This window comes from Astyanax mexicanus, chromosome 13 (assembly GCF_023375975.1).
Source record: "Astyanax mexicanus isolate ESR-SI-001 chromosome 13, AstMex3_surface, whole genome shotgun sequence".
Taxonomy (NCBI): Eukaryota; Metazoa; Chordata; class Actinopteri; order Characiformes; family Acestrorhamphidae; genus Astyanax; species Astyanax mexicanus.
In genome coordinates, this window is record NC_064420.1 from 4,411,738 (window position 1) to 4,422,527 (window position 10,790).

The window sequence follows — 10,790 nt, forward strand, 5'->3', positions numbered from 1 at the left end:
GACAGCGCTTCAATGAGAAACCTTGAGTGTTCTGGTAAGCCAGGGCGATATTAGCTAGCGGTTCGTACCACATAGCAGCTTGTTTTAACATGGTAAACATGCAGACTACAGTCCAATAATACTCCCCTCTGAACAACGAAAGAGCTAGCACGATTAGCCGCTAATGCTAATGCTAATGCTGCTCCAGCGGTGCTAGCCAGCACTAAACTTAGGAACTTTGAGTGTTCTGGTAAGCCAGGGCGATATTAGCTAGCGGTTCGTACCACATAGCAGCTTGTTTTAACATGGTAAACATGCAGACTACAGTCCAATATTACTCCCCTCTGAACAATGAAAGAGCTAGCACGATTAGCCGCTAATGCTAATGCTAATGCTGCTCCAGCGGTGCTAGCCAGCACTAAACTTAGGAACCTTGAGTGTTCTGGTAAGCCTAGGGTAATATTATCTAGCGATTCGTCTCACATAGCTTGTTTTAAAGATCTGTATTCTAGTCTGAATTGGGTGAAATAATGCAATTTTAGCAATTACTCTTACGAAATTATTATGCTATTACTTCCATGGACAGTACAGACAGTTACTCCAACCAACGCAGAATATACTATTTTTAAAACCCTTAATTTTAGAGGAAAGAATGAATGAATGAGCTTTAAACTTTTTGCACAGTCTTGGTTGCTAAGCAGCTGCTTGTTTGGACCCAAGAGAGGGCAGTCTGAATGAAGCCACTGTTCAGGACGTCCCGTAGCATGACGTAACTCGCTGTGAGCAAGAAGGAAACTGATACACCCATATGGTTTCCACAGTGCATGAACACACTGACTCCATTTCTATTTCAGATGATATGAATCATTTGCTTTTTTTTTTTATCTGTGATCAGATACAGTACATTCACATCAGATTTGGACACGCTGATTCTGATGGACATGTAACACCTTAGAAACTGCAGGACACTTTTCTTTACACTTAGTGAGAGTGTTTACATGTACCCCTTAAATTAAGTGTAATTAATCACACTTGACACCGTGATTTTATGTTTTTTTGGATACAATCCGGGTTAGCACTTGAACATCCCTTTCAGACAGCTTCCTCTTACAGCGTCCACAGTTAATCCTGTTGGATGTGGTTGATCCTTCTTGTAAGGTGGTATGCTGACATTACCCTGGATACCGTGGCTCTTGATGCACCACAAAGACTTGCTGTCTTGGTCACAGATGCGCCAGCAAGACGTGCACCAACAATTTGTCCTCTTTTGAACTCTGGTATGTCACCCGTAATGTTGTGTGCATTGCAATATTTTCAGCAAAACTGTGCTCTTACCCTGCAAATTGAACCTTCACACTCTGCTCTTACTGGTGCAATAATGTGCAATTAATGAAGATTGGCCACCAGGCTGCTCCAATTTAGCCATGAAACCTCCCACACTAAAATGACAGGTGTTTCTGTTTCATTATCCAACCCCTGTAGATCCTATCTGACAACATTAAGCAGATAAAATATCATATTTTTTAAATATGATAATGTACATGTAGGCCTATACTACTCTGAGGCCTGTAAGTCTTAACAGTCAGGATTCTGTTTAAGCATGAAGCTGTATTTCATGCTTTCTGACCAGCAGAGGGAAGCACAGCACAGGTAACAGAGTTAATTTCCACTCTTTTCCAGGGTTTATAAAACTCCACACTATTTAAAGAGTTAAACTAACACTTAAAAAAATAGTTAAACATATACCACCATGTCAGAGTTCCTTTTTTTTTAATCACAGTTCTGTTTACTAAACTTCCTAAATTGTTAAACTAACATTGAAAAAGGTTAAAAATGTATTTAAATAAGGTTAGTCAATCAATATGACTAAGAGTTGCCTATTTAGGGAAGGTTAGCTTGTGTTTTGGGTTTTTAAAAATGGAAAAAAATGTATATCTGCCTAATATCTCTCCAGTAGAAATGTTGGTTATCTATACTTTATCTTTGGAGTAATTTACTTTCAGGCAGTATTTGTTTAGACCCCCCTTATAAAACATTTTCAAGAACAATTGGTATAGGTTCCTATAATCCATTTTATTTTCTTTACTGTTAAAAAGTTAAAAAGTTATGGTCATATATGTGACTATAAACCGTATTTTTATAGTTTTACAGTTCATTATATATTTTTTAACTTGCCATTGCTATGCTTTAACTGCTATTTACATGTTTTTTTTTTTTACATTTAAGCAGATTGTTTATTGTACCCAATAAAAATGTAAGATATTATCATGAAAAACATGAAATCATATAAAAAAAAAAACTGTTGGTCGGCGCATGCGCAGTGCTGTAAAGAAGCACATATCGATGGGTAGCATAACTTGACAGAACACCGGTTCCCCCGAGCCGCGCTCACAGACCCCAGGCTACACAGCTGATTCACACAGCGTCTCTCCCACTAACCGGAATAAACACTGCATGGTAAAGTTCAGCTGCGCTGCCATGGAGAACAAAACATATATAATTTTTTTAATTCAAACACTTTGTTTTTTTTCCCCAGCATTTCATTTTTTACTCAGTAACGGGGAGTTTTCCAATGTAGCGAAGTAAATTGCTTGTGTCAAAATGAGCTTGAGTAAAAGTAAAATTACCTTAAAAATGATAAATTACTCATAAAATGTACTCAATTACAGTAATGTGAGTTAATGTAATGAGTTACTTTCCATATTTTCCTATATAATACAATATATACAACATCTTTGACGGTCTGAACATTTGACGACACACCTGTTCAACAGCTATTTTCCACATACATTAAAGCTTTCTGGGGCATTTTGTTTTCTGCATTCCTAAATCTTTACACATATACTGAAAAACTGGTTCACGCTGGTTAATCCTATTACCCAAAGCAGGAAGAGAGAGAAAAAACACATAAATACCATTGAACAGCAGTACTATGGAATTTAACCTCTGCAATTCACAAACACAGTGAGGAAAATAAATACAATAAATGCAATGCCAACTTTGCAAGTTTCCCACCTACAAAGAATAGAGAGGTCTGTAATATTTATTGTATGTTCACTTCAACAGAAAATCACATTGCATTATTCCTAAATAATTAATTTACATTGTATTGCATGAAATTAAATATTTGATCACCTACCAGCCTACCTGTATAAAAGACACCTGTCCACACACTCAATCAATCACACTCCAACCTCTCCACCATGGCCAAGACCACTCGACCAAACAGCTGTTTATGGACACCAGGGACAAGGATGTGCTACAGGACAGTAGGCAGCAGCTTGGTGAGAAGGCAACAACTGTTAGTGCAGTTATTAGAAAATGCAAGAAACACAAGATGACTGTCAATCTTCCTCGGCCTGGGGCAAGATCTGTTCTAGTTAGGTAAGGATGATTCTGAGAAAGGTCGAGAATCAGCTCAGAAATACCGGAAGGACCTGTTTAATAATGTGAAGAGAACTGGGACAACAGTCTCAAAGATTTTACAGTTTTTCTCAATTGGTTTGGCTCATTTCTTGAAACTGAGATGACATTTTCAAAATAACATGCACAAATCCCCAAACTAACTTGCAGTTCCTCATAACAGAATGGCATTTCTTATTGCTTTCATCACATTTCAAATGCTTTGTACACGTCTCAACCGCTTAGTACATCTTTGCAAATGGTTATGTACAAGTAGCCTACACTTAACACAATCATCCTACATTTAGTACATTTTCCAAAAGAATGCATCTTGTTGATATATCCCAATTGGTTGGTTCTCAGTGTAATGGTTGTTCTCTCCAAAACATGTCATCACAATTTCATCGTATAAGTCATCATGTGCAGAATAGTCTGCTCAATTGTCAAAATGAGTTAAGAAATTGTAATACAATGCAGAACACATATTTTGGAACATTTCATAAATTCATGACAATCAGGTGAGTAGGTTACAGGTGAAAGCAGGTTTTGACGAGGAGGAGTGTCTCACATTACAGGTGACCAATCCATCAGTTTGTTACCTGACAGGTGTTGTCTATGATTTTGAATGCTGGCATTGCTGTATATATACAGCTTGGCCTGGTGCTAGTACTTTGATGCTAGTCCTGTGATAATATAACAGGCGATCAGTGTAGAGGATGGCTCAGACATTCTTCCCAAGGTGCATTGCTAAAGTACACATCAGATGTGATGTTGATGAGAATTTATGGCCAAACAGACTGCAGAAGAGATAGTGGGGGAGTGACACAGAGTATTCAAAGTCATGGGCTCATCAAAACAACTCTCAAATGATCTAAAAACAAAGATTGTTCAACATAGTTGTTCAGGGGAAGGATACAAAAAGTTGTCTCAGAGATTTAACCTGTCAGTTTCCACTGTGAGGAACATAGTAAGGAAATGGAAGACCACAGGGACAGTTCTTGTTAAGCCCAGAAGTGGCAGGCCAAGAAAAATATCAGAAAGGCAGAGAAGAAGAATGGTGAGAACAGTCAAGGACAATCCACAGACCGAAAGAACTGTACATAGTATATTTGATACATTTTCCTCTGTATTTTTTTCTTTTCTACCTACAGTAATGTGTAAAGATGTACTTTAGCAGAATGAGTGCAGTGTGTGTGGTGTAAAAATTGTATTCCTTTAGCTAGACGTCTGCCATAAAGACAAAACATCTAAGCATTTTGACCTGCAGTACTTACACAATGCCAAAGGGACAATGCATTTTGGGGGCACTGATGATTTGTGTGAGAAAGGAAATTAGTTTTGACACACGGGTAAACTGTTTTTGGAGTGATATGAGCATGTGATGAGGATCCATGTAGTTTTGCTGCACCGTCCAGTTTATTTTGACAGAAGGACGAAATGAATGAAAATGTGCCGAAGCAATTGAGAAGGATCTATGCCATTTTTATGGTACTGACTATTTATATGGGGCCAATTTACCTTATAGTTTTAGGAATGTCATCTCAGTTTCAAGAAATTAGCCAATCCAATTGAGAAAAACTGTAAATTAGTAACACACTACACTGTCATAGAATAAAATCCTGCAGGGCACACAAGGTCCAGCATCCACTGCAGTCCCTTACCTCGTTTTTTTCCCCAGCATTTCATTTTTTACTCAGTAACGGGGAGTTTTCCAATGTAGCGAAGTAAATTGCTTGTGTCAAAATGAACTTGAGTAAAAGTAAAATTACCTTAAAAATGATAAATTACTCATAAAATGTACTCAAGTACAGTAATGTGAGTTAATGTAATGAGTTACTTTCCATATTTTCCTATATAATACAATATATACAACATCTTTGACGGTCTGAACATTTGACGACACACCTGTTCAACAGCTATTTTCCACATACATTAAAGCTTTCTGGGGCATTTTGTTTTCTGCATTCCTAAATCTTTACACATATACTGAAAAACTGGTTCACGCTGGTTAATCCTATTACCCAAAGCAGGAAGAGAGAGAAAAAACACATAAATACCATTGAACAGCAGTACTATGAAATTTAACCTCTGCAATTCACAAACACAGTGAGGAAAATAAATACAATAAATGCAATGCCAACTTTGCAAGTTTCCCACCTACAAAGAATAGAGAGGTCTGTAATATTTATTGTATGTTCACTTCAACAGAAAATCACATTGCATTATTCCTAAATAATTAATTTACATTGTATTGCATGAAATTAAATATTTGATCACCTACCAGCCTACCTGTATAAAAGACACCTGTCCACACACTCAATCAATCACACTCCAACCTCTCCACCATGGCCAAGACCACTCGACCAAACAGCTGTTTATGGACACCAGGGACAAGGATGTGCTACAGGACAGTAGGCAGCAGCTTGGTGAGAAGGCAACAACTGTTAGTGCAGTTATTAGAAAATGCAAGAAACACAAGATGACTGTCAATCTTCCTCGGCCTGGGGCAAGATCTGTTCTAGTTAGGTAAGGATGATTCTGAGAAAGGTCGAGAATCAGCTCAGAAATACCGGAAGGACCTGTTTAATAATGTGAAGAGAACTGGGACAACAGTCTCAAAGATTTTACAGTTTTTCTCAATTGGTTTGGCTCATTTCTTGAAACTGAGATGACATTTTCAAAATAACATGCACAAATCCCCAAACTAACTTGCGGTTCCTCACAACAGAATGGCATTTCTTATTGCTTTCATCACATTTCAAATGCTTTGTACATGTCTCAAGCACTTAGTACATCTTTGCAAATGGTTTTGTACAAGTAGCCTACACTTAACACAATCATCCTACATTTAGTACATTTTCCAAAAGAATGCATCTTGTTGATATATCCCAATTGGTTGGTTCTCAGTGTAATGGTTGTTCTCTCCAAAACATGTCAGCACAATTTCATCGTATAAGTCATCATGTGCAGAATAGTCTGCTCAATTGTCAAAATGAGTTAAGAAATTGTAATACAATGCAGAACACATATTTTGGAACATTTCATAAATTCATGACAATCAGGTGAGTAGGTAACAGGTGAAAGCAGGTTTTGACGAGGAGGAGTGTCCCACATTACAGGTGACCAATCCATCAGTTTGTTACCTGACAGGTGTTGTCTATGATTTTGAATGCTGGCATTGCTGTATTTATACAGCTTGGCCTGGTGCTAGTACTTTGATGCTAGTCCTGTGAGGATATAACAGGCGATCAGTGTAGAGGATGGCTCAGACATTCTTCCCAAGGTGCATTGCTAAAGTACACATCAGATGTGATGTTGATGAGAATGTATGGCCAAACAGACTGCAGAAGAGATAGTGGGGGAGTGACACAGAGTATTCAAAGTCATGGGCTCATCAAAACAACTCTCAAATGATCTAAAAACAAAGATTGTTCAACATAGTTGTTCAGGGGAAGGATACAAACAGTTGTCTCAGAGATTTAACCTGTCAGTTTCCACTGTGAGGAACATAGTAAGGAAATGGAAGACCACAGGGACAGTTCTTGTTAAGCCCAGAAGTGGCAAGCCAAGAAAAATATCAGAAAGGCAGAGAAGAAGAATGGTGAGAACAGTCAAGGACAATCCACAGACCAAAAGAACTGTACATAGTATATTTGATACATTTTCCTTAGTATTTTTTTCTTTTCTACCTACAGTAATGTGTAAAGATGTAAATAAAATAGTTACAATTTCCTCAGCAGAATGAGTGCAGTGTGTGTGGTGTGAAAATTGTATTCCTTTAGCTAGACCTCTGCCATAAAGACAAAACACCTTAGCATTTTGACCTGCAGTACTTACACAATGCCAAAGGGACAATGCATTTTGGGGGCACTGATGATTTGTGTGAGAAAGGAAATTAGTTTTGACACACGGGTAAACTGTTTTTGGAGCGATATGAGCATGTGATGAGGATCCATGTAGTTGTGCTGCACCGTCCAGTTAATTTTGACAGGAGGACGAAATGAATGAAAATGTGCCGAAGCAATTGAGAAGGATCTATGCCATTTTTATGGTACTGACTATTTATATGGGGCCAATTTACCTTATAGTTATAGGAATGTCATCTCAGTTTCAAGAAATTAGCCAAACCAATTGAGAAAAACTGTAAATTAGTAACACACTACACTGTCATAGAATAAAATCCTGCAGGGCACACAAGGTCCAGCATCCACTGCAGTCCCTTACCTCGTTGGTACTAACTGCAGTGATTCAAGCTATTTTGATAAAATGTACAAAACATAATGACTGTAGCTATTTTTTCTTTTCCACCACAATTTAAAAACCTTGATTTCAGAGATTTAATTACATTGTATCTTTATAAAACATCTCCAGTTCAGTCAGGTTTGATTCAGGTTTCTGAGCACGAACAGACGCTTTAAATCACACCAAAGATAATATTCGATAATATTCAGGTCTGGGGACTGAGATGATCATTCCAGAACATTGTACTGAACTTGTTCCTCTGCATGAATGAATGTTTTAGTAGATTTTGAGCAGTGTTTAGTGTTTATGGTGTTTAGGGTCATTGTCTTGTTGAAGTATCCAGCCCCAGCTCAACTTTAACTTCAACTTTCTCACTGGTTCTTGAACATTGTTTAAAATGTTGGCCAATTTTTTTTCATACCACTGTGTATGTGTATCCGTAGTTGCAGTTTAGAAGCACTTAAGGATGATTAGTAATGTAGCTGTAGGTCCCTCTACAATGAACTAACTAATGAAGAGCTGCTGTATGTTTTACTTCTTACCTTCTTACCTAAACATACTAATTTGTTCTCCTGTCTCTGTGTGAGTTCATATCTGTTGTGCATACAACATAAAACTGGCGACGAGGTTCAAAGACCTTTTGCTGCTGTCATTGTTGAGAGTGGTAGAGCAGAAAATGGCCTGCATGTTTACGGGGGAGGAAAAGTGATAGACTTTGCTGTGATTGGAATGAAGGTGTGTAGCCTGCAGAGGAGCTTGCTCCAACCACGGAAACCAGGTACTCTGTCATACATTGACATAGTAAAAGTTCTGGATTTACACGTTTCACAACATTTCACAACTAGAGCAATACTGATTTTTAAAGATAAGATGGGACAGGGACTTTTGGAAATGCTGTGGCGGAAGAAATTGCAGCAAACATTTGCATTATGTTGTACATCTTAGCAACCTAATTGTTGATAAACTCCTCAGAGTTGTGTTCACTTACAAAAAGCCTGTATTAGGTCCAGAATTGTCTGTTATTATAAACTAACCACACAGTATTTGTCAGGTTTGGAGAAGGGAGGACGCGGAGGCGGACGCAAATGCAAACAATAATAAATTCAAAAACGTAAACAAACACAAAATAAACATAAACTTAACAAAGAAACCAGAACTGAGTATAAACAGGAAAACGTAAACCTAAAAACGTACAAGGATCGACACACCAGAAAGGAAACACGGACTATAAATAGTGGTGGACACAAACGGGAAACAGGAAACACCTGGGACTAAGGGACGGAGCTACAAATGAACACAGGTAAGTGGAAAATAACTGGGGAAGAAACACAGTGGAGCACGTGTCACATGGGAGACACAGGCACGAGGAACAGGTAAACAAACAGAGAAACATGACAACAGACAGAAAATAGGGCAAAGACATGACAGTATTCCTTATAGTCAGCGATCCACAGCGATGTCGTTGTGTTATTAAGGTACATTAGTGTTAATCTCATTGATTTGTTATAATTGTTATAATTTTCTCACAATTACAACTCATAGAGGATTGTTCAGATACCTCAGGTTACCGTTTGGTATTACTTCGGCACAAGCACTGTTCCAACGAGCCATGGACCAGATTTCTTCCAGGGATACCATGACATTTTTAATAATCCCACTACTGTAGAAAATCACAGTAATAATCCTACTGCTGTAGAAAAGCACAGTAATAATCATACTACTGTAGAAAATCACAGTAATAATCCCACTACTGTAGAAAATCACAGTAATAATCCCACTACTGCAGAAAATCACAGTAATAATCCCACTACTGTGGAAAATCACAGTAATAATCCTACTACTGTAGAAAATCACAGTAATAATCCCACTACTGTAGAAAGTCACAGTAATAATCCCACTACTGCAGAAAATCACAGTAATAATCCCACTACTGTGGAAAATCACAGTAATAATCCTACTACTGTAGAAAATCACAGTAATAATCCCACTACTGTAGAAAGTCACAGTAATAATCCCACTACTGCAGAAAATCACAGTAATAATCCCACTACTGTGGAAAATCACAGTAATAATCCTACTACTGTAGAAAATCACAGTAATAATCCTACTACTGTAGGATATCACAGTAATAATCCCACTACTGTAGGAAATCACAGTAATAATCCCACTACTGTAGAAAATCAAAGTAATAATCCCACTACTGTAGAAAATCACAGTAATAATCCCACTACTGTGGAAAATCACAGTAATAATCCTACTACTGTAGGAAATCACAGTAATAATCCCACTACTGTAGAAAATCACAGTAATAATCCCACTACTGTAGAAAATCACAGTAATAATCCCACAACTGTAGAAAATCACAGTAATAATCCCACCACTGTGGAAAATCACAGTAATAATCCCACAACTGTAGAAAATCACAGTAATAATCCCACCACTGTGGAAAATCACATTTAATAATCCTACTACTGTAGGAAATCACAGTAATAATCCCACTACTGTAGAAAATCACAGTAATAATCCCACTACTGTAGAAAATCAAAGTAATAATCCCACTACTGTAGAAAATCACAGTAATAATCCCACTACTGTGGAAAATCACAGTAATAATCCTACTACTGTAGGAAATCACAGTAATAATCCCACTACTGTAGAAAATCACAGTAATAATCCCACAACTGTAGAAAATCACAGTAATAATCCCACCACTGTGGAAAATCACAGAAATATTCCCACTACTGTAGAAAATCAAAGTAATAATCCCACTACTGTAGAAAATCACAGTAATAATCCTAATACTGTAGGAAATCACAGTAATAATCCCACTACTGTGGAAAATCACAGTAATAATCCTAATACTGTAGGAAATCACAGAAATATTCCCACTACTGTAGAATATCACAGTAATAATCCCACAACTGTAGAAAATCACAGTAATAATCCCACTACTGTAGAAAATCACAGTAATAATCCCACCAATGTGGAAAATCACAGTAATAATCCTACTACTGTAGAAAATCACAGTAATAATCCTACTACTGTAGGATATCACAGTAATAATCCCACTACTGTAGGAAATCACAGTAATAATCCCACTACTGTAGAAAATCAAAGTAATAATCCCACTACTGTAGAAAATCACAGTAATAATCCCACTACTGTGG

General features: G+C 37.4%; 1 protein-coding gene across 1 annotated transcript in view; it reads left to right on the forward strand.

Annotated features, from left to right (window-relative positions):
- Window positions 1–10,790, forward strand: part of LOC103032624 (probable phospholipid-transporting ATPase IIA) — a 291,393-nt gene that overhangs the window by 132,177 nt on the left and 148,426 nt on the right. The window lies entirely within an intron of this gene.